Source organism: Psammomys obesus, unplaced genomic scaffold (genome assembly GCF_907164565.1).
Source record: "Psammomys obesus unplaced genomic scaffold, mPsaObe1.curated_primary_1811, whole genome shotgun sequence".
In the NCBI taxonomy this organism is placed as follows: Eukaryota; Metazoa; Chordata; class Mammalia; order Rodentia; family Muridae; genus Psammomys; species Psammomys obesus.
Window position 1 is genome coordinate 6,220,427 of NW_026594083.1, and position 25,146 is coordinate 6,245,572.

General features: G+C 35.7%; 1 long non-coding RNA gene across 2 annotated transcripts in view; it reads left to right on the forward strand.

Annotated features, from left to right (window-relative positions):
• Nucleotides 1-25,146, forward strand: part of LOC129684639 (uncharacterized) — a 298,081-nt gene that overhangs the window by 228,339 nt on the left and 44,596 nt on the right. For both annotated transcript variants that reach the window (XR_008721369.1, XR_008721370.1), the window contains one exon: nucleotides 21,361-21,406. This is a non-coding gene — a long non-coding RNA (uncharacterized LOC129684639). The remainder of the gene's footprint in view (nucleotides 1-21,360; nucleotides 21,407-25,146) is intronic.

Here is a 25,146-nt window from a genome sequence, read left to right on the forward strand (position 1 = left end):
ACACACACACACACACACACACACACACACACACACACACACACACACACACACACGAGGATAGAGGAGGAGATAAAGATACACACATAGCAACACGGTGGCATGGACAATGGCAACTCTTCGGTCTTTCAACACAGGAAGGTAGATCCTACTTGAGGGACATCCTTACAAGCTAGCGACAAGTGAGACCACTGTGACTGAGAGCTACTTTGTCATGAGTTTTGTTTATATTCAGGATTTTCACACCTGTGAAATAAACTAGACTCTGCCTGGTGAGAGTCTACAAATCCATCTTTACAGATGATGTGATGTGAAACACATAAAATAGTTACACAATTGTAAATTTATCAAGCAAGCATATTACTTCAACATAAACAAAAGATCTCACAGAAACTTCAGTTAAGCTGCCATTGCATGTTCATTTGCAGTGGTGTGATTATATTTCTTGCGTGTTAAACTGTGGGAAATCAGGATCCATTGACTTTGGTGGATGTGGATATGATCCTGGTTTCTATTTTTTAAATTTAACTCAAGACATTTATAGTAAATTATGGTGCTAAAGTTCTTAGCACAGAACATTTATTTGAACAACTTTAAGTGAACATTTACATAGCCTTAATTTGGATGTTGCCAACTCTGGGTCTCTTACTTTCACTGACACTTAGCAAAATAGCAAAATAAGTTATGTCTGCTGAAGGACATCAACAAACAAGTAGATAATTGTCCAAAACTTTTTTTGTGCAGTTTGTCCTCTCCTTAAAGGGGCAGGGAGGAGATGAGGGAGGGAGGGTGGGATTGGGGAGGGAATGAGGGATACAGCTGGGATACAGAGTTAACAAAATGTAACTAATAAGAAATATAAAATTTAAAATAAATAAATAAATACAATTTGAAAAAGAAAAAAAAAGAAATATATTTGGGAAAAAAAAATCTGACTTGACCTGAACAAAGATGAAGCTTTTATAGTATTTGTTTATCTCACTAAGTATGAATATTCATATATTTAGGGCATAAATATTAGTATATTTACTTATAAGTTGTTGCCACCAACCTCATCCCCAGTTTTCTACAATATATGATATAGTTACCTTATTTAATTCTGAAATTTATAAATGTGAATTTTGAAACCAAAAGGTTTCAGTTCATATAAAATTTTTAGTTGATGCATTGGTAAATTTACCTCACTTCTGCAAGTGTGTTTCATAATGTATATGTACTAGGTATTTGACAATTGTAATAAATATTAGCTATTAGCTGCAAAAAATATTGACCAACTTTCAAGCAATTCATGAAACCCTAAAATCATATGAAAATCATTGTGAGATATAAAAAATTTAATGGGGTTTCTCAGATTCTGAAAAGTTTCCTAATACAAGGAAAATTAGGAGGCATTACTCATCTTCTACTTTGGAAATGTAAGTGAACTCGATCTAACTGGACATATTTTGATAAGTAAAGAAATTTTGGTTCAAAAATATTGCAACTTGCCTAATGCTAAGTAACTAAGTGAAGAAGAATAATAGTTGGTCACCTCTGAATTACCCAGAATGGTTTCTTACCATATTTTCATCATTATTCTTTTACCCTCAAAGTCTAGCCACAGTCTGAAATTTTTTTCCGTTAATTTCAACTAATAATTGAAAACATTGGGAGCCTTCATGCACCTCCATGTTGAATAGAGAAAAGATTCAACCCAGCATTAGATATCTAAATGCTAATCTAGATTATAGTTTGGCTCAGCTTTTTCTTATAAGAATCAAATAATAATCAGAAATTTCACAGGTAATTTTCCAGAGGAGATCTGACCTCAGATCATCATGTAAACAAGCCAGTGCTTCTTGTGTGCGTAAGTGATTATTGGTTGGTATGATAAATTATAAAAAGCCGACCACTCTGTGTTTCCTCTACTCTATGCTATCTAGAGTGAGGGCATAAGCAATCAGAGTTTTAGATATTTCAGCAAAATGGGGAAAGGATGTTATGGTTAGGTCTACAAATGAGAAATAAAATTAACTCTTAGGATTCCATACTACATATATTCTAGTCACCTGGCACTTTTATGCCCTTAGCATTCATGTTTAGTTGTTCTATGGATATAATGTATAAGTATTAGGAAAGTGAAAGTTAAAAGGTAGCCCAGTAAAAGATAACAACTTAGCACGTCCTTATGTAACTTCAGAGACTTCCTTGTACAATGTGCATATTGATGAGTTTATAATACAATGTTCATAAATATGAACATTGATGAGTTTGTAATACCTACACAACTGTGCTAAAGGTTATAATTATTTTAAATTTAAAAGTTGAAAACAATGTTAAAACTAAAGTATATTACTTTTCTATTTTTTTTTTAATGAGAAGAGTGAAGTTAAGATTACATTTTGTATGTTTAGGTACCAATTCTGGGAAGGAGAAAACAGAAACTAGGTTTACCATTATAGAAGGCTCTTTTATGCTGACTCACCACTAGGGGGAGAACATTGCTAGGCAGTGTCTAACAGTACTGACTGGAGTAAGATTTCGTGTGTATGTGTGTGTGTGTGTGTGTGTGTGTGTGTGTGTGTGTGTGTGTGCGCGCGCGCGCGCGCTTATGTGTGCCAGAGAAGATTATTCTAATAAAAATTGAGGTTTTGTATATTGTTTTAGAAATCTGGACATATTTAGTAAGACTGAAATCTAAAACCAACACTGAGTACGTTCTGACCTCTTACCATTCACAACCCCATCCATTTCGCTAAGCCTTTGAGAGCTGAGGCTTGACATCCTATCTTGAAATTTCAGAGGAATGGTTTTGGAAGAAGCCCATTCCATATTATGATCAGAAGAGTTGTGCTTTGGCCTGAGGGAATGCTTTAAATCTACATGGAAACAAATAAAGCTTTTTTTTTTTTTTTTTTGGAATGGAATCAAACTCTACATAGATATTGAATTTGGCTTTAGTTTTATCTTCTTTTGATACAACTTCAGCTCAAGCCAAGCCCTAATCTCATAATAAAACAAACTTTCCTTGGAGTCCCTATGGCACGATTGTGGTTGATAGCATTTACCTGTGTTGGAACATCAAAATTTTCTGAATGAAAACAATTTTACAATAGATGATAGTTCAATATGATTTTCAATTTCACAAACATTCTCCCATCCAGTTCGCTTGTCTTTACTTGTATGCTTTTAAATACCTAGAATATATGCCTTGATCATCGGGTATAAAAATCTCCAAATTTACAGATTTGCAAACTGTAATCTTATTAAATTTGGTCACTCTTATAAACATTTGTAACCTTCTCTCTATTATAGTAAATGCATCTTTCTCAAGTAAAGAATGTGTCCTGTGAAAGAGATGTGTCCTGTCCTGATGATATTTTTTGCTTCTCTGTTTACTTCCCCTGATTTCATTCTCCTACTTAGGGTCCTTCACATGCCCTGAATCTCCAGCTCTCTGCCTCTGTAGCGCTAAGGCCTCATTACCACCCTTTCCACTTCATTCCCATTCGGAAATGAATGCCTCTTCATCTATTCTCATAACAGCCTCCTATACTTCACCTTACTTCATTTCTTTCCAATAATATTAACAATTCTTTATCTCTTCCTGCCTTCACCCCTCCCTCCCATTACACCATCTCATCTATTTCTCTCTTCCTGAAGTGTGATTTATTCAGGAGAAGGGCTTGCTCATGCACACAGCTCACTGCTATGATGATTTCAATGGTGCCAGCATATTTTAACCACATCATTATCATGGAGTCCCAAAGCTTTGCTCACAGAAAACACCCATCTTTAAAAGGATTTTGTTTCCATTAATCAATTTTGGAACTCGAGATTCAAGCAAGGAAAGCGTTTATTAGAATGTACTCTGCTTGTTTCCCACAGCCATTTCATTTCTTTGACTATCCTAAGAAGAAGGAATTGTGCAAGGGTCGTTTTCCCCCTCCACGCTTACGTCTCTTTTCTATATCCCACCGAGCCCCCCTCCCAAATCTATTCTTCCATACAGTAGTTAAATCAGAGCATGCAGCAGGATGGCATTGTGTAAGCTGGTGGCCACACAAGTACTTTGTATTCACGAGAGGTTTAGAAGTTCAGCAGCTGCATATAAATATGCATCGTTGAGAGATTCATGATGGTGCCTCCTCATTCTAGTGCTGGTTGGCTGCAGCGCAGGCACTACAAATCAATGAGCACTCTCCCATCCATCAGCTGCTCACTTGCAAGCAGACAAAACACTTACCATGCCAGAAACCCGCAGAGAGCTCCTTAGTGAACGAAACCTCACCGGCAGAAGATTCAAAATAGCCATCACCCTCCCACCCTCGAACCTCCGCAGCTCTCAACCTCAAATGTCTTCTTCTTATGCAGTGGAGATCATAAGCAAACATATATACATACATGTGGAATTGTGAAAGAAAGAGGGGAGGGGGAGAAATGGAGCAACGATAAATCAAGGTTTTAAGGGTCCTCATATTACATTTGTCACGAAACAAAGGATCCTTTGAACATCAAAATTACGAATAGAAGCAAGACTCTGCTTATGTTGACTGCACGGCTTGCTTTACAGTTATAGGGTTGGGTGCAGCAGCATTTACATATGTTTAGCACTGGCACACACTGCAGCAGACATTGGTAATGCATCCATAGTTGTTAGATGACTTTGGGTATTTCAGGGTTATGATTACTGAGCTGAAACACACACACACACACACACACACACACACACGCGCGCGCACACATTGTGCTTCATAGTGAAAATCACATTTTCTCTTGTTTGAGCAATTTTTGCACAGGGTTCATGTTTATTAATATTGAGACTATCAACATTTTAATAAAAGATAAGTCTTATTTAATACTATTTCATATACAGCATAGTAATAAGTCAAATGTATATTTCTTGATGAAAAGATATAAAGTTATTTTGTCCAGAAGACAAGCCCTTTTTCATTTCTAGATGGATTAATCATAGTAAAAATGGCTGATTGTATTGAAATACTGCTGAGCTATCAATCAGTATTTTTAACATTGTCAACTTGGCAGTAAAATTTTCAATAAGAATAATAATCAGTTTGATTCTTTTAAGTCACATGTTCATTTATTCAGCTTGCAACCATTTTGCAATACTAAGATAGTATATGACATATGAAATATATTACAATGGTATCTTGTGGTTCTTGTTTGAAGCATATGAATGTTGTTTGTGAGGGAAAAAATATAAATATGTCAATGAGTATGTGGATTTCAAATTCAAGAAAAGTTTAGTTCAAGAGTCAGTATGTTAAAGATTTTTAATACAAACTTAATAATTGAATGACATATTTATTCAAAATGTATCTATCCAGTTATCACAATTAGGTACCATATTTCTGGAAGGTCAAACATATATTTCATTAAGATTGTCTAACTAATCCTTTACTCTGACTCATGGAAACTGAGTGACATATCCATGTCTTTTTACTTGTGAAGAGCAAAGCCAAAATTTGAACTCCTTTCTGCTGAGCCCCAGCACCCATGCACACATGCTTTTCCACTAAGCCATATTGAATTACAAGGCAGAATGTGATAATTGCTGTAGTAGATCAGAGTGGGTAAAGATCGCTTCCAGCTGGGATGACCAAAGAAGACATCATTAAGAAGGAGTTGTATTTGAGCAAGCCTTTGACAAGTGGGCATGGGAACAGAGCAAACACAGCAGAAGGCTTAGCATCTGAGGAACCTGGGGACTCTGGGAAACATTTGCCAGGCATCCAGAGGACACTGTCTTCAGTGAAAGCAATGCTGTAAATAACACAACTATTTAAGGAATCAGGAGCAAGAATCCTCACTTATTAGAAATGGAATTCATAAATGTATTTATAGGTTAGCTGTAAACACATCAGCTGTTGGAACCTCAGTTTCTTAATTTCTGAAGTAAAAGCATGAGCTAAATAACCTATGAACTCTCTGCACAGGGAGGCCCAGGCAAAGTTTTCACTTTCAATAGAATAATAAAAATAGTATTGGAAGTAGACAAGTAATGATGTATCAGGTGTAACGTGCAAATGGAATTATACTTTGAACATAAATTTTATCCATATTCATAGCTACATACCTGTATACAAACCAATTGTTTAACCTTTAATTGAGAGAGAACTTCCTGTACCATGTTATTATTTCCAGTTGCTTGAAAATGCAAGCTGATTCTTAGAGCGGTTGACTCAACATAAAGCGATTGAAAACATATATGAAGCATGTGATAAAGACATGCTGATTCTGTATTTCAGCCAATGAGAATGGCAGAGACTGGGCATAATCGTAGTTGAAAAAAATGGTATTCTTTAGAATTCCAATGTGTTTGCTTATATTCACAAATGTACTTTGCTATCTAGCCAGACAATACTCAGGCAAATTTCAATAATTTTTATTAAATTAACATTCATGCATATGTCTCTCTGAAAACTCTCAAATTAGTATGTTTTATCCAGAAATATCTCAGATGAGTATAGTTATGTGTGTGCGTTTTGGGAACACATGTAGATATGTGGAGGGAACATGGGAAGTTGAAGCATCAATGTAATGTTTAATTTGTATTGACTTCAAAACATGTTATCGCTATATCCATGTTTTCCCTCTTATTTGCCTTTCTTTTTTTAATTTTTATTAATTACACTTTATTCATTTTGTATCCCCCATAAGCCCCTTCCTCCTCCCCTCCCAATCCCACCCTCCCTTCCCTTTCTGCATGCATGCCACTCCCCAGGTCCACTGATAGGGGAGGTCCTCCTCTCCTTTCTGATCTTAGTCTATCAGTTCTCGTCAAAATTGGCTGCATTGTCCTCTACTGTGGCCTGGTAAGGCTGCTCCCTCCTCAGGGGGAGGTGATCAAAGAGCAGGCCAATCAGATTATGTCAGAGGCAGTCCCTCTTCCCATTACTATGTAACCCACTTGGACACTGAACTGCCATGGGCTACATCTGTGAAGGGATTCTAGGTTATCTCCTTGAATAGTCCTTGGTTGGAGTATGAGTCTCTGGGAAGTTCCCTGTGTTCAAATTATCTTGTTCTGTTGCTCTGCTTGTGGAGTTCCCGTCCCCTCCAGCTCTTACTATTATTTGCCTTTCTAATCAATAAACAACAACAAAAAGGAAATCGTTTGTTTAAATTTAAAGTGAGAAGAAAACCGAACAGTATTTTCCCCATGATTTTGCAAAAGCTCCTTAGTGGATTTTGGTAGGAAGTTCTTCTGTGACTAGAGTCACCAGGGATCGATTTCCACCCTGCCATTGTGGAATGCACCCATATCTACAGGTGAAAGCTCCCTCATCCTGCACATATACAAGCCAAATATTCAATAGTAATTTGAATTTCTCATAAAGGTAAGGGCTTATATTTTAGGAAAATTTAATATTCATACAAATGAGAAGAGTACAAAGCCATGTGAAGATCATATCCTTGAATAAGGACCTGATAGCTCTTAGTACTCCTATTTTTCTTAGATATTTTTAAGTAGCATAATATAATTATTTTTGTGATGAGATCTTAATCTAGGAATTAAGGCAGATTTAAACTTCTTTTTTAACCACTAGACCTTTCAGAGATTTTTGTATTCAAAACCAGAAGAATGGATTTTTACCACACTTTGCCTGAAAGAGAAATAATGATTTCTTGTTAAATTTACAGGCAATCACCAGGAAAAAAAAAAAACTTAATAAAGAATAATGTAATTTCTAAATATTATAAATTAATTATCAGGTTGTAATTGGTGAAATTTTAATGCTATATTTAATTTTGTATTTTAAATCATTTTATATCTTGAAACAAGGATATTGGCATAATGAATAAATGCCTTAAGATTAAAAAGCCATTTCTATTTAACACTGTTTATTCCCAATAAAATACAACATAGTGAGAATTCTATTAACACATGCACATTTACTATAATGAGTAATTTGACTTCATTGGATTTTCCTTTCAGTGTCTCTATTCTGCATATTCAATTTTCATATATTTTGGCCACTACAGAAATGTAGTTATCAGGGCATCTTAGCTGCAGAATATTTTTTTTCTTTGTTCTTCATAGGTAACTTAGACCCAGGTACTAATTTGAAATGTTATTCACCTGTGATATGAAAACAAGGTCAGCTGCTGATCATTAGCCATTTCCTAGTTAACTCACTGGCTCCCTCTCATCATCAACCAACCCCAGAGCTCCCGACCTTGATCGTAGCAGTAACACTTTGCACTGTAGAATCAAAGTTTCAAAGTCGTGCCAGTCTCCCGCTCTTGTATCTCATTTCTGTTTAAGCATTATGTGAAGATGAAGTAGGAGTGATAGCATGTTTGAACCGGCTTGATGCACGTTAAATGCTAAGCCCTTATAACTGGTATCCATTCAGCCCTCTCACTAGCTATGTATTGGTTAGGTGCTGGGCTAGGAAGAGATGATGCATAACAGATTATGTTGTCTTTTCTACCCTTAGGAAATTTCATTACAGTGAAGAGAGGTGCCAGTGACTGGCACCTGTTGGGTATGCTAAAGGACAAATACAAAGAGCTAATGGGGACCGGGAATTATCTCCCTCAGTAAGGTGCCTGCCCTACATGAATGAAGACTTGAATTTTTATGTGCTACTAAGCACATAAAAAGATAGATGGTGGCATCTGTTTGTAATCCCCTGTAACCCCTGTTCTGGGAAGGCAGAGACAGGAGGGTTGCTGGCTTGCTGAGGCACATAGGTCAGCTGGCCTAGCCAAATTGGCAAACCCAAGTCTTAGTAAGAGAATTTTTATCAGAAGAAAAGGTGGATTCTCCTGAGGAAAGAACTAGAGGCTGACCGGGTTCACTCATATGTCCAGCCGTGGGTATACCGCACAGAATACATACACATACCCACAATATCCAAACATACAAGCACACACAGCACACACATATACACAGGCCCAAAAACAGTCAGTGCAGAAACTAAACTATAATTATAGAAACAATTTGAACAAAAGATCATTGTTTGGCTATTGCTTTGATTGTCCTTTAGTTAACAAGAACTTAGCTAAATGCCTTGTACATACTCGTGATAGTCCCAGAGGTGGGGAATACTCTAGTGAAGGAAGGTGTTCCATGTTCTATAGGGACAGAGATTAGCTTACAGAAAAATATTACTTAATAATCACATGTCTTCACTATGGCTTTTGTATTATTGTGTCCCATTGTCCTTTACTCACCAGGGAAAGATGAGACAGCAATCTTTTTGTTGTCCTCCCCACTTCTCAAATAATTATTCTATAAAGCATTTCTGCCCATCTGTTATATGTTTGCTAAAAATACAGCTTACCTTCACCAGGGAGGAAAAATGCTCCTAGGTATGTGTGAAGGCACATCTGCCCAGCATATACACACAAGAGAGTGCACGCGCACACACACACACACACACACACACACACACACACACACATGCACATGCACACACACACGCACACACACACACGCACTCACGCACACACACACACACACACACATGCACATGCACACACACACGCACACACACACACACACACACACACACGCACGCACATGCACACACACACGCACTCACGCACACACACACACACACACACACACACACACTTTCCCAGTGACTTGCCCCAGTAATACAATAGGAACCATCAGTATCTGAAGACACTACCTGGAATGAGTATTCGGGACAAACAGTAGTGTGAGCAATGAAGCTGAGTGCTCATTCCTACGTCCTCTTGGGCTTCTTTCCAGTACTTGGAAACAGAAAATGTGACTAAGAAACAAACATAATTGAGAGAATATTTGTTTCTTTGAAGTTATTAATTAGTTTCTTATTATTTATTTATTGTATTTCATTTTATTAATTTATTTATAAGAAACATATTTTATTAATTACTTTTGTTATTATATTATGATATTATTATATTTAAAGTTATTATGACCTAACTATTTTTTGTTAGTATTTTTTAATATACTAGTTTATTTACTTTACATCCCGAGGGTGCCCCCTCTTCCTTCTCCTCCCAGCCCCCACTCACTTTTCCTCCTTCCTTCTTCCCTTCTGTCTTTATCCTTAGAGAATGGGAGGCCTCCTCTCCCTCTGTACTAGCCCTCCCCAGCACATTAAGTCACATCAGGATTGAGTACATCTTCATCCCCTGCAGCCAGACAAGGTAGTGCTGCCAGGGGAAAGTGATCCAAAAGCAAGCAGGTCAGCGTCTGTGTTAGAAACACCCTCCCCTCCAGCTCCACTCACCAGGCAGCCCACAAGAAGACCAGGTTGCCCATCGGCTACATGTATGCGGGGGTCCAAGGCTCGGACCTTGCATGCTCCTTAGCTGATGTCTCAGGCTCAGTGTCAAGTTTCTGACTATTATGAATACAGCTGCCCAGGAGCGGTATAGCTGGATCTTGAGGAAGCCCTATTCCCAGTTTTCTGAGAAAGCATCAGATTGATTTCCAGAGCGGTTGTACAAGTTTACATTCCCACCAGCAATTTAGGAGAGTTCCCCTTTCTCCACATCCTCTCCAGCATGTGTTGTCACTTCAGTTTTGGATCTTAGACATTCTGACTGGTGTAACTTTAAGTCAGATAACTTATTATATCTACTGTTTCTGTCTTGGAAATTGTACTATTATATGCTTCAGTATTGTGTTTAGAATTGTAGTGTATTTCTAAGTTTTTGGTAGTATTTTTCACTGAATTCAACACTTTCAGTGCCTTTTAAGACTATTTTGGATCATCATTTTTACTTTACTTATGAAACACCTCTTTAGCTCGGGTTTGACTGGAAGACCTAAAAGATCACTAACCAAACTTTAGAAACATTCCATGAGATTTCTCTGAGTGTCCAAGTAGGAAAAAATACGGCCAACACACATCAGTCTGTGGCCACCAAGCAGCTGCTGCACAGATGAAGAAAATTCTCCTGATTAATGAAGAAACTTCAGAGAGAATTCTGACTCCAACAAGCATTTTTATTTATTTTTTATTCATTTTTGGAAGTTGGCTAAATTAAGAGTAAGGCTGAGCTTCTCTGGGTTGAGCCAGCCTTTTTCCCACACTGTAGTTGACTTCCTGCATATGAATAAGTATAAGCATAATATTGTAACTGTCTCTTGACTTAATTTTACCCTCAAAGCCCAGAGATGTTAAGTTCAACTAGCGTGTATTGTTGTTCTGGTTAGCCTGAGTTGTCAAATTGACACAACCTGAACATCAACTGAGAGGACCGCCTCAAATGAGGAATTTCCTAGACTGAACTGACCAATGGGAAGGTGTGTATAGATTTTCTTAATTGTGAATTAAAGTCAGAGGGCCCATCCTCTGTGAATGGTTCCTTTGTCTGGGCAAGTGGTCCTGGACTGTCCTTGTAAGAATCTGTTAGTATTGCCATCGGTCTGTGTCATCACTTTTAATGTATCTATATTCAGCTATCTCTTTCAAATCGTGTTTGTCTAACACACTAATCGGAACCTTAAAACATTTTTTCCAATATTGTGTGCATAAAGAAGACAGTATCACAGTTACTGGCACACAATCAAGCACTATATAATATAACTGAAATTATTCTAGAAGATTTTCTGCATATGAAAAATAGGTGCCTGAAAGAAAGTTGTTTGTTTTTTCTTAAAGCAAAGTTCACATACTCCTGATATTTACTCTTAGCTTATTACAATTTACCCTGCTTCCATGTAGTTAATAGGCATAGCTAAGTTGCTGCGGGAATTGAGTTTTAGATTCTCATACAAAATCATTAAACACTGAATATATTATCTGAAAAAATATACACTTGAATAGTAATGACGAAGTTACCTTAGGTAAAGAAAATATTTTTTCTTTCAGACGGTGCTTCAAAGTATCTAAACTCTAGTTTACTTAGCCATGAATTTATTGCCATACATCACAATTCAAAGCAACATATATTTAAAAATTTTTGCCCTCATAATCATCATTAAAAATGATCCTCACTTTTTAATATAAATAATATTTGCACAGAGATAATTTGCTTCCACTTGGCTGAGAAACAGTTAATTTTATAACAGAGTTCCTATTACTTTTCTGATGTTGCTAATCAAAAATAAGGGCTTAATTTTGCAGATACAGAAGTAAGATATAACAATGCTATGTGTTCTGGAGAAAATTACTTACCAAGTTTTATATTCTAATTTAGAGACCTTCTCTGAGAGCTTATTGTGCTTTTCTTTTCCAAAACAAAGCTTCTCTGCCACTTCTGGGACTTTTATATTGTGTGGAATTCAACTCTTGAGGGGTGTGTGTGTGTGTGTGTGTGTGTGTGTGTGTGTGTTTACATCCAACGGAAGGGATATGGAGAAGGCATGAACCTTCTGGATCTAAAGCATACGTCATGTGCATTTGGTTTTAGCGGTGTGAGCTTTTGAACTAGCACTCATATGTTTTCATGGACTTTCTTTGAAAGTCACCGGACAATAATGTGAAATGCTTGTACTTGATTCCATGAAACTTTGGTAAATAACAGGGCCACTTTTTTCTAGTGTGTACAAATTTCACTTATAGGGAAGCAAAGAAAGAAAACCTATTCAATGATATGACTAATGTCTGGATCAAAGTTACCACACAGAGAGGTACTGGATCATGGCACTTGTTCACATCATACCTTGGACTTAGGAATGGGACTATATTGTCATTTCCCATATTGTCTAGATTGAGAAATGTATTCTTCAATGTCCACATGAACAAAAGTACCCTCATGATTATGACAATTTCTGAGCTGTCATATGCAGTAAATAAGTTAATGTTAGGAAAAGGCTTAACTGAAGGAGATCCACTTCAGTTGAAATTTGAAGAATGAACAGACATCAAACTAGGCAGAAAGAAAGAGAGCCTTGAGAGCATCACAGTAGCTTTGCGGTGAGTACATATTTTCTTAGGGATGGTAAAACTATGTCTTGAAAAACAGATAGTGACTTCAGATTGTTGCTGACATTTGGCTAGCATGGAAGTGAAATGGAATACAACAGATGAAACTTGGCTACAATGTAGTCACCCTGCATCTTATATTCTGGGAGGGCAAACACTTTAATAAATAAATATGTCACATGTTAGAAAATAACTCCTTCTGTGAAAGATAAGGGGAAAAAACAGATCAAGACAAGCAAAGGATTTATGAAGGAAATAATTCTGGAATGAGTGGAAGTGGTAACCCTTTGAAAATGGCTACAAATGAAATTAGAATAGTGGCTCCATTTGGCGTTTAAGATTGAGTACTTTAACACCAACATGGCAAATTGCAAATGTCTATTAAATAGTGGCTGTATACTTGAATGGAGCTTGTTTTGTTATTTTGTGCTTCTGTACACTGGAATTTTGAAGAACTTATGACACAGCTACCCCACTCCTGGATCTATAACTGACAAAGAAGGATGTTTGTTGCTCTATGTTTAACACCCGAGATGTCCATAGCTAAACAGAGAATAAAGAAAATATGGCTAGTATACACAATGGAATTTTATTCAGCCCTAGGGAAAAATGAAGTCATGACATTTGCCAGAAAATGAATAGCTCTGGAAGTTCTTATGTTAAGTGAAGCAACCCAGGTTTGGAAAGACAAACGCCACATGTTTTATCTCAGATGTAGACCCTAAATTCTACTTTTCGTTTGTGTGCTTGTATGCATGTGAATGTGTGTTTACATTATAAGACTATCAAGGAGATTGACCATGAAGAGGGTAAAGATTGTTTATGTAGAGTGTAGAGAGGATAATGGAGCTCATGTAATATGGACATGGAAAGGAGGCCACTGGAGAGAAGAGAGTCACCTGCAGAAAGGGTTAGGGGATGGGAACAGTGTGAACTGCGGAGGTGGACCAACAGAGACAAAGTGAAATAGTATGAAATAATTTTATATGCTAATTTTAAAATAAACTAATAAAAACCAATATAAATAAAATAAAAGAATACATAATTCAAGTAAAGATAATTTTATAAATTATATACTTGTTGTTACTGGGAGCAGGGCTTATGTCTACAAGAGATATAATTTTATACAGGTTTACATCTGTAGTTAGAGTCCAAATAGGCAGAACATGTTAACAAACATTTTCTAAAATTTCCAACCTAATACTTACATAAGGATGATTTACAAATTCTCCCTTGAGTGCTTGCAGCTTCTTCATTTTTATAAATTATTAAGTGGAACAAGAAATGTGGAATTCAAACTAAACAATACTTTAAAAAACTAAATGAAATACTGGATTATCCAAGTCATTGCCAAAGTATAGGGATTATGTTATAGATTATGTTATAGATTAACCTCATTTTTATCTTATGTATTCAACTTTTCTGTTTCTAAAATTTACTTTTTATATTTCACATTAACCTATGTACTCCCAAGACAATATTGGCATATCCCTTTCAGGTAATAATGGGTATTATAAGTAATTAACTTATTAAATTCATTATAGAAATTAAAATTTCATGGACTGATACCTAAAGTAAATTTATGGAGTGATTAGATTGATTCATTTAACTAAAGACAAACTAAATGAGGATTAAATAATCCTATGAAAGCTTAAGAGTGAGAAAGCTGTCTTTAGAAAAATGCGGGAAGCTGATTTCAATTATTTCATTTATTATTTCAAAGGGTCTGGCTTAAAGAGAAAATAAGACTGTAGCTCTGACTAGGAAAGCCATTGCCTTACTTTTTTGACTCTACATTTAAGTCAGTATAATATGGAAAAAAAAACAAAAACAAATAAGGACTGTGTTCAAACTTAATAGGGCTCCTTCTTTTTCACTCCTAATTGTATAAAGATGCATGGTGATCATATACCTATTCTCCCTCCCATGTTCTGAATAGAAATCATTTCAGAACATGACTGCCAAGACGTAGTTAAAGAATAGGTCTTGAAGCACTTTAACAGGTATCAGAAGCATGAAGTTTTGAACATTAGCTGTTAATCATTGAGAGAGTGGACGCCATGGTGGAGATAATCTCTTGAGTGTCAGTGAGTAGAGCTGTGCTCTTCAGGGTCAGGGACCTGCAAACACACTGTTCTTTCCCATGGCAGTCATCGTGATGATGTTTACAGTGGACTGAATGTTCCTATGTGGTTTGAAACTTCATTAACTAGAAAAAGAGCATATCATGTCGGTAAGGGCTTTCTAATGTAACAGAACACAAAGAAAGAATATGCACACACATTGCATAGATGGAGAGACAGAATATATATACATATATATATATGACATATAAGAAATATAAATGATAGATGATAGATAGATAGATGATAGACAGATAAATAGATAAGATTAAAAACTATTTATTAGACTGCCTTATAGGATGTGGTCACAGTGGCTGTCAAGTGACTGAAAGACTGGGAATCCACGCTAGTTGACAAGATGGATTTGGAGTAGTGCTGGAATTCTGGAGGATTCCGCAGAACTGTCTATGTTGGGAACCTGAAGAAGCTGGATTTAATCCTGCTAGTGAGCCTGAGAAAAAGGGAAAAGTTTCCTTCTTCCACATCCTGTTATCTGGGCTGTCACCAGGAGGAGTGAACAAGATTGAGGGTAGATGTTTCTGCTCTAGATAATATGATTAAGAAATTTCGTCCCAGGAATGTGCTGCAGTTTGGGTCCCAGTTAAATCCAGATGTTGCCAAGTTGATGAATGAAATTAACTATTACAGTTCTTAGTTTTTATAATATATGTAAAATATGTGTAAGTAAGTTAGAATATTGTCAAGACTAAAACTAAGAATAGCTTGAGCTATTCCACTCATTTTTACTTACTTGTGGCAATGCATATATCTATTTACAAAGCGTGTCTCAGATATTTTATAATCAAATATGTATTATAATAATAAAGGGTGTGGTGGCATCCTTAGTCACAGAAAATTCACATAGTGGTATAAAGGAAACTTTTAGGCTCAAATACCCAAAATAACAGAAAGTGATGGCTATACCTTTCAGAAAGCAGTGTAATTTTCTCTTACCTTCCTTTATTTTGGGGGTTGGTGAAAGGAAAGCTGTTATAGACACTCAGCAAGGGACACAATGCAACCCCCCGCCCCCCAAAGCAGACAGGGCACTCTGGAAGCTTAAAAGCAGTCTGCTTTTTAGGGATAGAGATTTTATAGACCTTTTCCAGGTCCATTTGAACAAGGATGGTCCATTTGAACAAAAATAGCAAGACTGATAGATATATGAGTTTGGCATAGCTTGGTCCACAGGCAGGGACCTTTACCTAGGAAAGAAAAGGCCCGCAGGCCTCTGCTGTAAGAAGTAGCCAGCCATATTGAAAGTTTGCCCTCGTTATCTAGTCATGGCTTCTGTCCGTATCCATCTGTCTACCAGGGAATGTAACTAACTTCTAGTCCCTCATTCTTCCTTCATAGATGCCACCCTCATTTCTGTTAAGAGTTTGAGGGTACAACCCACTGTAACTGATTCCAGCATGATGAAAGGAGAGATGTCAATGGAAAAGAAAACACTGTGATGTTCCCATTTTATCTAAAAGCATAACATTATTTCATATTCTTCTTTTATACCGCTTAATACTATTTATCTTAGAGATTTACCTATTTTTAACTAAATTGAGTAGTGTATAAACTCCACTAATTATTATCAAAAATAATAAGTTATTATTTTTAATGTAATTTTCTAAATAAATATTATTAGGTTATATTTTTCAAAATATAGGATACATTTTAGTGATAAAATCTTACACAGTCTGTTAATTGCATCCAAAATAAAAAAATATGTATTTCAAAAGAATATACATATATGTGATTTTATCAAATTGCACTAACCTTGTTATGTAGTATGTAAAGTATGCAGAGTTATACAATACACTTCTTGGAGGTTGGCAGTGTTAAAATACAGCACATTTTACTTACATGGAGACTTTTATTCCAGAAAGGTATTGAAGGTGACAACTTGACAATGTGTCCTTGGGATGCTGTCATTTCTAGTCTTAGATCAGCGGACAAGACCTCAGCTGGCCTCTACAAGTCGCATAAGAACACTTCTGAAACCATCCCATTGGCCATGTTCCAGCTGTCACTCGGAAAAATATGATCAATTGAGATCAATCTGTGCAGCAGATAAGCCAGTCATATGACATGCTCCAATAGAGTTTTTTTGGGGGGGGAAGGCTTTATCAAATTCCTTGGACATGAATCACTGTTGGAGCCACAGTGTTTGCAAACCATTCTATCACCAGTCAAGAAGCTGCAGCTTTTGAAAAGTTGCTTGTCAGCTGGGCACAGTGGCATGCCTGTAATCACATCACTCAGGGATGCAGAGGCAGGCGGATTTCTGTGAGTTCAAGGCAGACATGGTCTACAAGGCAAGTCTAGGACAGCCAAGGCAACACAGAGAAACCCTGCCTTGAAAAAAAATAAAAAGTCACATCCTTTTAATGATCTAAACGATGCTTTTATTGTAAGGAGAAGAAATGAAAATGGTTACTTGGTAATATTATCTAAGCTTTGCACATGCAGCTTTCAGTAGAGTTACGTTGTATGGCTAAGTGGATCACAGTGTCCTGAAGTAAATATATAGATGCCCAGGCATGAGACTAGTAATAGTCTTGACCCTATTCTGAACTTGGATTTACAGTGTAGAAATAAATTCATTCAAATGAAAAAGTGCTGTGCAAAGGGCTGTGTAAAAAAATCTCATAAAGAACAATATAGTTGGTTAATAATGAAGAAGAAAGTATTTATTCTTTGTGATTGTATAGAAATATGTTTTAAATAAAGCACACTCTGCTAGTAGATGCCACTTGATTTGAATACTGAAGATGACTTGGAAGGAATCTCTGCTAACCACTATACCTAAAACTAAATTGAAGGGAGGGCTTTTATTATTCTTATTTCTAGAATATAAAACTGAGCCTTGCAGAAAATGAAAAGAACATAAGCTAAATAATGGAATTACACTATACTGAAAGTGTGCTAGCATGTTTTATTTGTTTTAATTCACTATCTACCCATAAAGTCAAAGATCTTATCTAAACAGTCAAAAAATATCCTAACTCAGTTGGCAGATGATGCAGGTTTTAGCATACAGATTTCTATAAATATAATAATCATAATTCTCCACCTGTCATTATAAAAAGCTAGCTTCTCTTTGGCCAGAGATGTGGAAGGCAGGCAATCCAAAGCTGCTTGCTCATACAAATGTTAGGAAAGAACGGGAAAGGTGCACTCTTACCCCTTCAAATGCTGTGAGTTGCCTGCTTTTGTAGAATGTAAATTTGTAACAAAATAACTGGGATCTTTAGAAATGGAATCTAGAATACATTTCACAACATGCCAAATTTTCTTTGTAATGCCTCATATGATAAATACTAAAGTGTTTAATGTTTTTCATGATATCTTACTAAGTGTCCTCCTCATTAGAAGACAAGAAAATCTAAGTCTTTTAAGCCATTTATATTTAAGTATTTCTAGCAACTTATGCCCTCTTCACTTTCCCTTAGCTCTGCAAATTTTTTTATATTACATTAAAGAAAATTTTGCCATAACATTTATTACTTAGAAATAGTATTAGTAATCTTAAGTAATGTATATAATTATAATGTCCAAAGCCAAAGGCCACTCATTAACATATTCATATAGATAAGTCATTTGCAACGTGGATGCCACTTTGAAAGCTACAGACATGTTTATTTATTGTGGCCTTGATTTGGGAGGTAAGAAAAGTAGAATTCTCCTCTAGGGTCAAATATATTTGAGAACATATACTGGACAGTAGATTAGAATGATGTATTACAGCGTTAAGTGCATTGGGAAGGGTAAACATAATTGTGTGCACAAGAGAGTGTAAATAAACATGTGTATTTTTATATCTGAAATTATATGTTTTATACTAATAATGTGGATAACATCTTAAACACTATTACTAGTTTTTCAAAAAGCCATTTTATTGTGGTTCCTTACGTGACTTTATTTAAAAATGATTGGGTTCAATTATTTAAACCTTGTCATAAGTATATGTGTGGTCTTTCTTTCTTTCTTTCTTTCTTTCTTTCTTTCTTTCTTTCTTTCTTTCTTTCTTTCCTTCCTTCCTTCCTTCCTTCCTTCCTTATTTCTTCCTTTTATTTTTTTCTCTTCTTTTTTTTATGTGTAGTCTAGGCTGTTCTGCTGGCCCTGCTTTGTAGACCAGGCTGTCTTCAAATTCACAGTCATCTTCCTGCTTCTGAGTACTGGGAATAAAGGCATAAAGGCATGTGTCACAGCACCTGCTTCAGCATTCTTTCTTAATGATTCAAGAAAAAAAATTTTTAAATGCCATAACATAATCTGGTAAATTTATCTTACTATTACACAGGGCTCTGTATTTGCTCTTCAAGTTTCTCTTTTTCTACCCATTTCTAACTTTTGAGTTATTTAAATCTCACATTAAAATATTTAATCGAATATTTTTTCTCATATCTGATATAAATTTTAAACTTACAAAGTTCATCTTTGGTCATTTTACAAAAGACCCTGAATTAGAGAGGGGCGTGAATGCCGTTGATACTGTGAGGCTCCTTAGTGATGGCAGAAATCCCTTCTCACAGCTACGGGTTGCTGAGTCCTCCTGATAGTCTCTTAGAATTCCAGGTCGAGATAGTTTAGAAGAGACTCTATGCATATGTAGCACTGTTTCTCTGATGCCACTGAGGACATTGTGTTTCTTAGAAAAACAAAGTAGTCAAGGGATTTATTTCAGGAAAATAATTGTTACAATAAGATTGGTGAATTGTTAGGAAAATTGTTGTCATTTATGATTCACAGATGTTTATGTTTTTGTTTAGAGTGGATAAATGTCAGCCATAGGGCACAGTTGTAACTACGGTATTACCTGCTATCCCCATTTCAATTTAGAACGGAAATGCATGTGTTAAAGAACAGATGCTACAGTTTCATTGTTTAAAGTTAGACCAGGAAACAATTTTTTTTAATTTTTTTTCTTCAAAATTTATTCATTATTTGTTCCGATTAAAGCCCCCTCCCTCAACTCCCCCAGTCCCACCCTCCCTCCCTCTTCCCCTCATCCCCTTCCCCTAGTCCCCTGAAAGGGGGAGTTCTCCACTATTGCCAGCTGCCCATAGCTTGTTAAGTATCATCAGGACTGCTTGGATCCTAGCAGGAAACAAATTTTATATCAAGGATTTCTGGATAGTTTCATGCACAGCTAGCTAATGATGTCATTGACTAGTTTTGCCAGGTTTTTTTTTTTTTTCACATTTTTTTCACCCTTGGTCTTTTCATTGCTTTCATGAATTTCTAGGCAGTTTATAACCAAAATTCTGTTAGATGATCCATTGGTATCTCGCTTCATAAAGAAGTTTTTATTTTTTATTTTTTAGAGGGATTTGATGCAATAAACATTGCTGACACACATCACCAATTCAGGCTGTAATATAGAGTTCTCAGGAGAACATGATTCCATTCCCTCTATTTTTTGGTCTTAGGAGAAACAAGGAATTAAAGGACTCAGTGCTGTGGGGAGATTATGAAACCAAGAAATTAAAAGGCTACCCTGAGTTCTACCATGAGCTACCTATGGGACTTTTTTGATTATCTGTCACCACCAGAGTTTTCAATTACTTTCTAGTTCTTTGAGTATCTCTCTTCCTGAAGAACACAAGAGTTTTGTGCTGGCAGTCCAAATCATATCTCTATTCAATGTCAAAAACACACAGCTTTGGTCACCATGGGTAAAAGTTTTATCGTGTCTAAAGAATTAACTGCTTTCTTAGCACCTATATTCTTAGTAATGTAAAAAGTTATATAAGTCTGTGAATATTTAGATTTATTTATTTTATTTTATGTGTGAGGGTGCGTTGCCTGCATATATGCAAGTTTCCCCATGTGTGTGCGTGGGCCCAGAGAGAGCTGAAGAGGGCATAAAATCACTTGGAATTGGCCTTACAAATAGTTATGAACCACTATATGCAGTAGTGAGAATGGAACCTGGACCTTCTGAGACCAAACGCTCTTGCACAGTGAACCATCTCACCAGTACAAAATCAAGAATTATTCAGTTTTTTATCTTGTTATTATTGTTATTTTGCTTCATTTTATCAATGTGGTATGATTTTTCTTTTTGCTTTTCACCTCTAAGAGCCAAAAGAGAAGTTACTTAATTGGCAAGAAGAACAGCAGAACCATAATGCTTACATATGTCCTGTGAGACACAGACAAGCTCAATCCACATAGGATACCTTTGTGTGTTGTGCTTGCCCTCCTTGTCACCGATAGTGCTATCGGCCTCATTAGTACATGAAGTGGGAACAGAGGATGCCTGGAGACAGTGTATGGGTGCCCAGCTTATCAATCTTAAATGTTGATAATGACTTTAAAGCTGTTTTCCCCCATGTCATCTATTTTCCATTTTTCCCCAGGTTACCCTTAATGGTCACTCAGGAAACATTTCCCTCAACTGTAAAGGTAGGAAAAATATTTTTGATTATACCTTTGTTTTAGTTGTTTCAAAATACACTGTTATCAATAGATACAGATAGGATTGATACTGCTTGTTGTCGATGATATATATTATCTCTATGTAAATGCTAAACTTGAATTCACAGTGTTTGTCAGTCTGAATATTTTCTATCACATTTGTTTGTTTTACTGTAGACGTCAATTTGCTTTATATATGTAGACATTTCCTATATTACTTTCTCCATGATTTTATAGTAACTTATCATACTATATATAATTTCCATATATCAGGAAATTTCACAAACAGATTGACACATAGATGATAACTGGATGGATGAATGGATGGATAGATAGATAGATAAACAGGTAAGTAGATAATAGAAACTAAGTATCTCTTGTGCACAATAATCACACATATACATACATATTTCTATTCACTGACTAAATATTTTAAATAAGTAACTCAAACATACAATACACAAAAGTTAGCTGTGAATAATTTAGCAACATAATGTTAATTTGGAGGGATTTCTTTTCAATATTTGCTTTGCTTTAAAGTACTGAAGATGCAGCCTTTCCTTGGTTAGAGTATACATGAGGATAAATTTAGAGTTTTAGTCTAGTAAACACTTCTCTGCTAATAACTTAATTGTAGCTGTTTCAAACCAAATTGGTTAATTGTGGTGAATCATATGCAGATTGCTCAGATGTAGGTCAACCCCCGCTCCCACATTCTAGGACCTCTTTTCTAATTCAGGACAGACTGCTTCATGTCTAAAAGAGCAGAACAGTACAGATCAGAGACCTTGGATAAAGCCAAAACAGTGACATAAAAGTTAAGAGTGCACCACGAGTCACAGTGTTCCCGTAAAAATGGGAAGGTTGGCTGCATTTATTTAGACCTGGGTTAATGATTTCTTAGCATTTTTATGTTGTTGGGGAGAAGCTTACTTACTTGCCATAAGATTCTTGGCCACCGAATTAAAATCGTGGCCTGCAGGATGATGTTTTCCCATCTGGAAAGGACATGTGGTAACATCATTCTTGGCAACTCAGTGAACTGAAATGATCAACTTAAACCAACCAGAAGAGGTTGGGGCACTGTAAAAGGACACCTGAAGCCCCTGTGGAACTACTGTGCTAGTTCTTTGGTGCTCTGAATGAATGATAGTAGGTGAGCCCAGACTATCACAGGCAGCTCCTGGCAAGACCATCTGAAGAGCTGATAGGCAAAGACGGGGTGCAACCCATGCTGAGGCAGTTGGGATGCAGTTAAAAAGCCTCGCAGCCCTCTCTTTCTAGCCCTGCTACGCAAGTCTAGTCTACAGGTGCTTTCCAATGAATAGCCAAGGCGTCATGATTCCAATCAAACTTCATATGTGTTTTCTGTTGTATTTCTCAAGAAAAAAGTTAGATCTGGTAAAAAGTGCATTGAAAACTCTGATTCAGAGTGTTACTCTCATTGGCTTTCATCTTCATGTGTTATTGCTGATATTTTTGATATGTTGAAAAAAACAAGTCTTGGTGCTTATTGATTAAAAACTACTCTTAGGCTTTAATTCTAAGAAATGAAAAATTCTGTACCAATGTGGCATTTAAAAATTTACATATTCATTATTTTATTTATTTCTTTATTATTACAATTTATTCAATTTGTATCCCGGCTGTGGTCCCCTCCATTCTCCCCTCCCAACCCTACTCTTCCTCCCTCTTTTCCTCCGTAGGGTCAAATGGAAGGGGAGGAGGACCTACCCTATCAGTGGACTGAGGGAGGGGCATGGGAGAACTTTTAAATTATAATATCACTGGAAATTTATCATTCTAGAATTTGAATTGGAGGCCGATGTATCGCAGTAGTCAGTTACTTTTTTCTAACACGCTCGTGGTTGTGGGTTCAATTCCAAGCTATGAAAAAAAGAATCATTAATGACTATGGACAATTTAATCATCATTATTGACATTTTCTAAATTATGACAAAGCAGTAATAAATACAAACAATTCCTTCTGTGAACTTTGAAAATGGATGTTTAACTACATTTTAACTAATCTGTTTTTTTTTTTGCAAAATAGATTATTTATACATTGTCCTTCAATATAAACCCCTATTGTATAAGTTATTTAAAATTAAAAAAAGAATTATACTCTAAAATAAGTGACATTTTCCCAAAAGTTAGCTTGCCAATACTTGATTGTTTCAGTCTTTCTTCATGTCCATAAACAACAATATTAATAAAGGGAAATGATGCTTTTATGCTGTCGGCACAATTCTGAGCATTTTTCTCATTTAATTGTTGATCTCCATCTAAGTCAACAGTACCCATTTCCTCTTTATTAATGACTTGCATTAGTTGATCTTTGGACGTATCATAATTTATTTAATAGATCCTCTAAACATTGCTTTTAAAATAGGATTTTAAAATAGAACTGAGAGAAGCTTTCTTTAATTACACTCCTGGCAGACATACAAAAGAACAATTCCCATTTGTATATTGAATCCAGAAATTAAGGAGTGAAAAAAATATTTTATAAGAGGCATAGAAGTAGTAATAGGTAAGGGTGCTACTGTCAGAGGAAAATAAATGTCATAGGTGATCATGAAAATGTGTCATAAGTAGGTAAAATTGACAATCACCCAAATACCTCAAGATTTACCACAAATGATATCTGTTTTCATAAACATTTTGACTCTTCTCTTTGTCTGTGGTGACCATTTGCCACACCTCTCCATAGGAAAAAAAAGTAGAAAAATAGGGGAAAAATAGAATTGACATATTTGACATATAAAAACTAAATTGTGTTTACCTTTTTGACCACAGTAGTGTATGTGCCATAGAGAGTAATGACTGTGTATTACTCATTTTTTAAATTAATGAATGTAGAATAAATATTCATTCAGCTAAACTGGGTTGAAATGAGACAAACATGCATTATCACATAAAACTATTAAATCACACATAAATTTTTAAGGTGTCATTTCTTGCTCTTCTATTACCTCTGGATTAAGTCATAATTTTCTTATGGATTAGACACAAAAATATAAACATTTGGATTTTGCTATATAATATAACTTATTTTAAATGTAATTTAATAGTTCTTTTTGATATTCAGACACAAAAATCTCCTAAAATAATATACATAAGATTCAAATATTTGTGAAAAATATTTATTATGTAATAATTAAGACTTATATGGTCTTAAAATTGGGAATATAGTACTTGATATAGACTTAGACTTTCTGTTGCCTTTTGTGAATTGTTTGCATGAATGATGTTTCTATTATTGTTAATAACATATTAAAATTGTTCTGTTGATCAAATATTCGACATTTATTTACTAAAGAATGGTAATATATTCAAGAAGAAACTGTGTGAGGCAGAGTGCCACTTATAGTATGTTGTGAGATGGAAATTGCTATTCATGCCCTTTGTGTCATGTATATTAGAGTTATCACGGTATTAAATTATGTTGGAAAGATCCTCAGATCCCTTAGTCTGAGTTCAATGGTAATATTAATTTAAAACATGAAGATGGTATTTGCTAATTCTTTGGGAAAATAACCTAGCCAGAATAAAAAAGATTTTGTAAAAGCTGAAAGAAATAAATGTGAAGCCCAGTTTTCCCAGTACATAAGCAGTGTCTCCAGTACATGACTGTGGCCCTTGGCAGAGCCAGTAAATTGTTTTATCACTTTTTTGGTTTTTGTTCAGCTATATTACAAATGAAGTGCCTCTAGGACCGACCAATG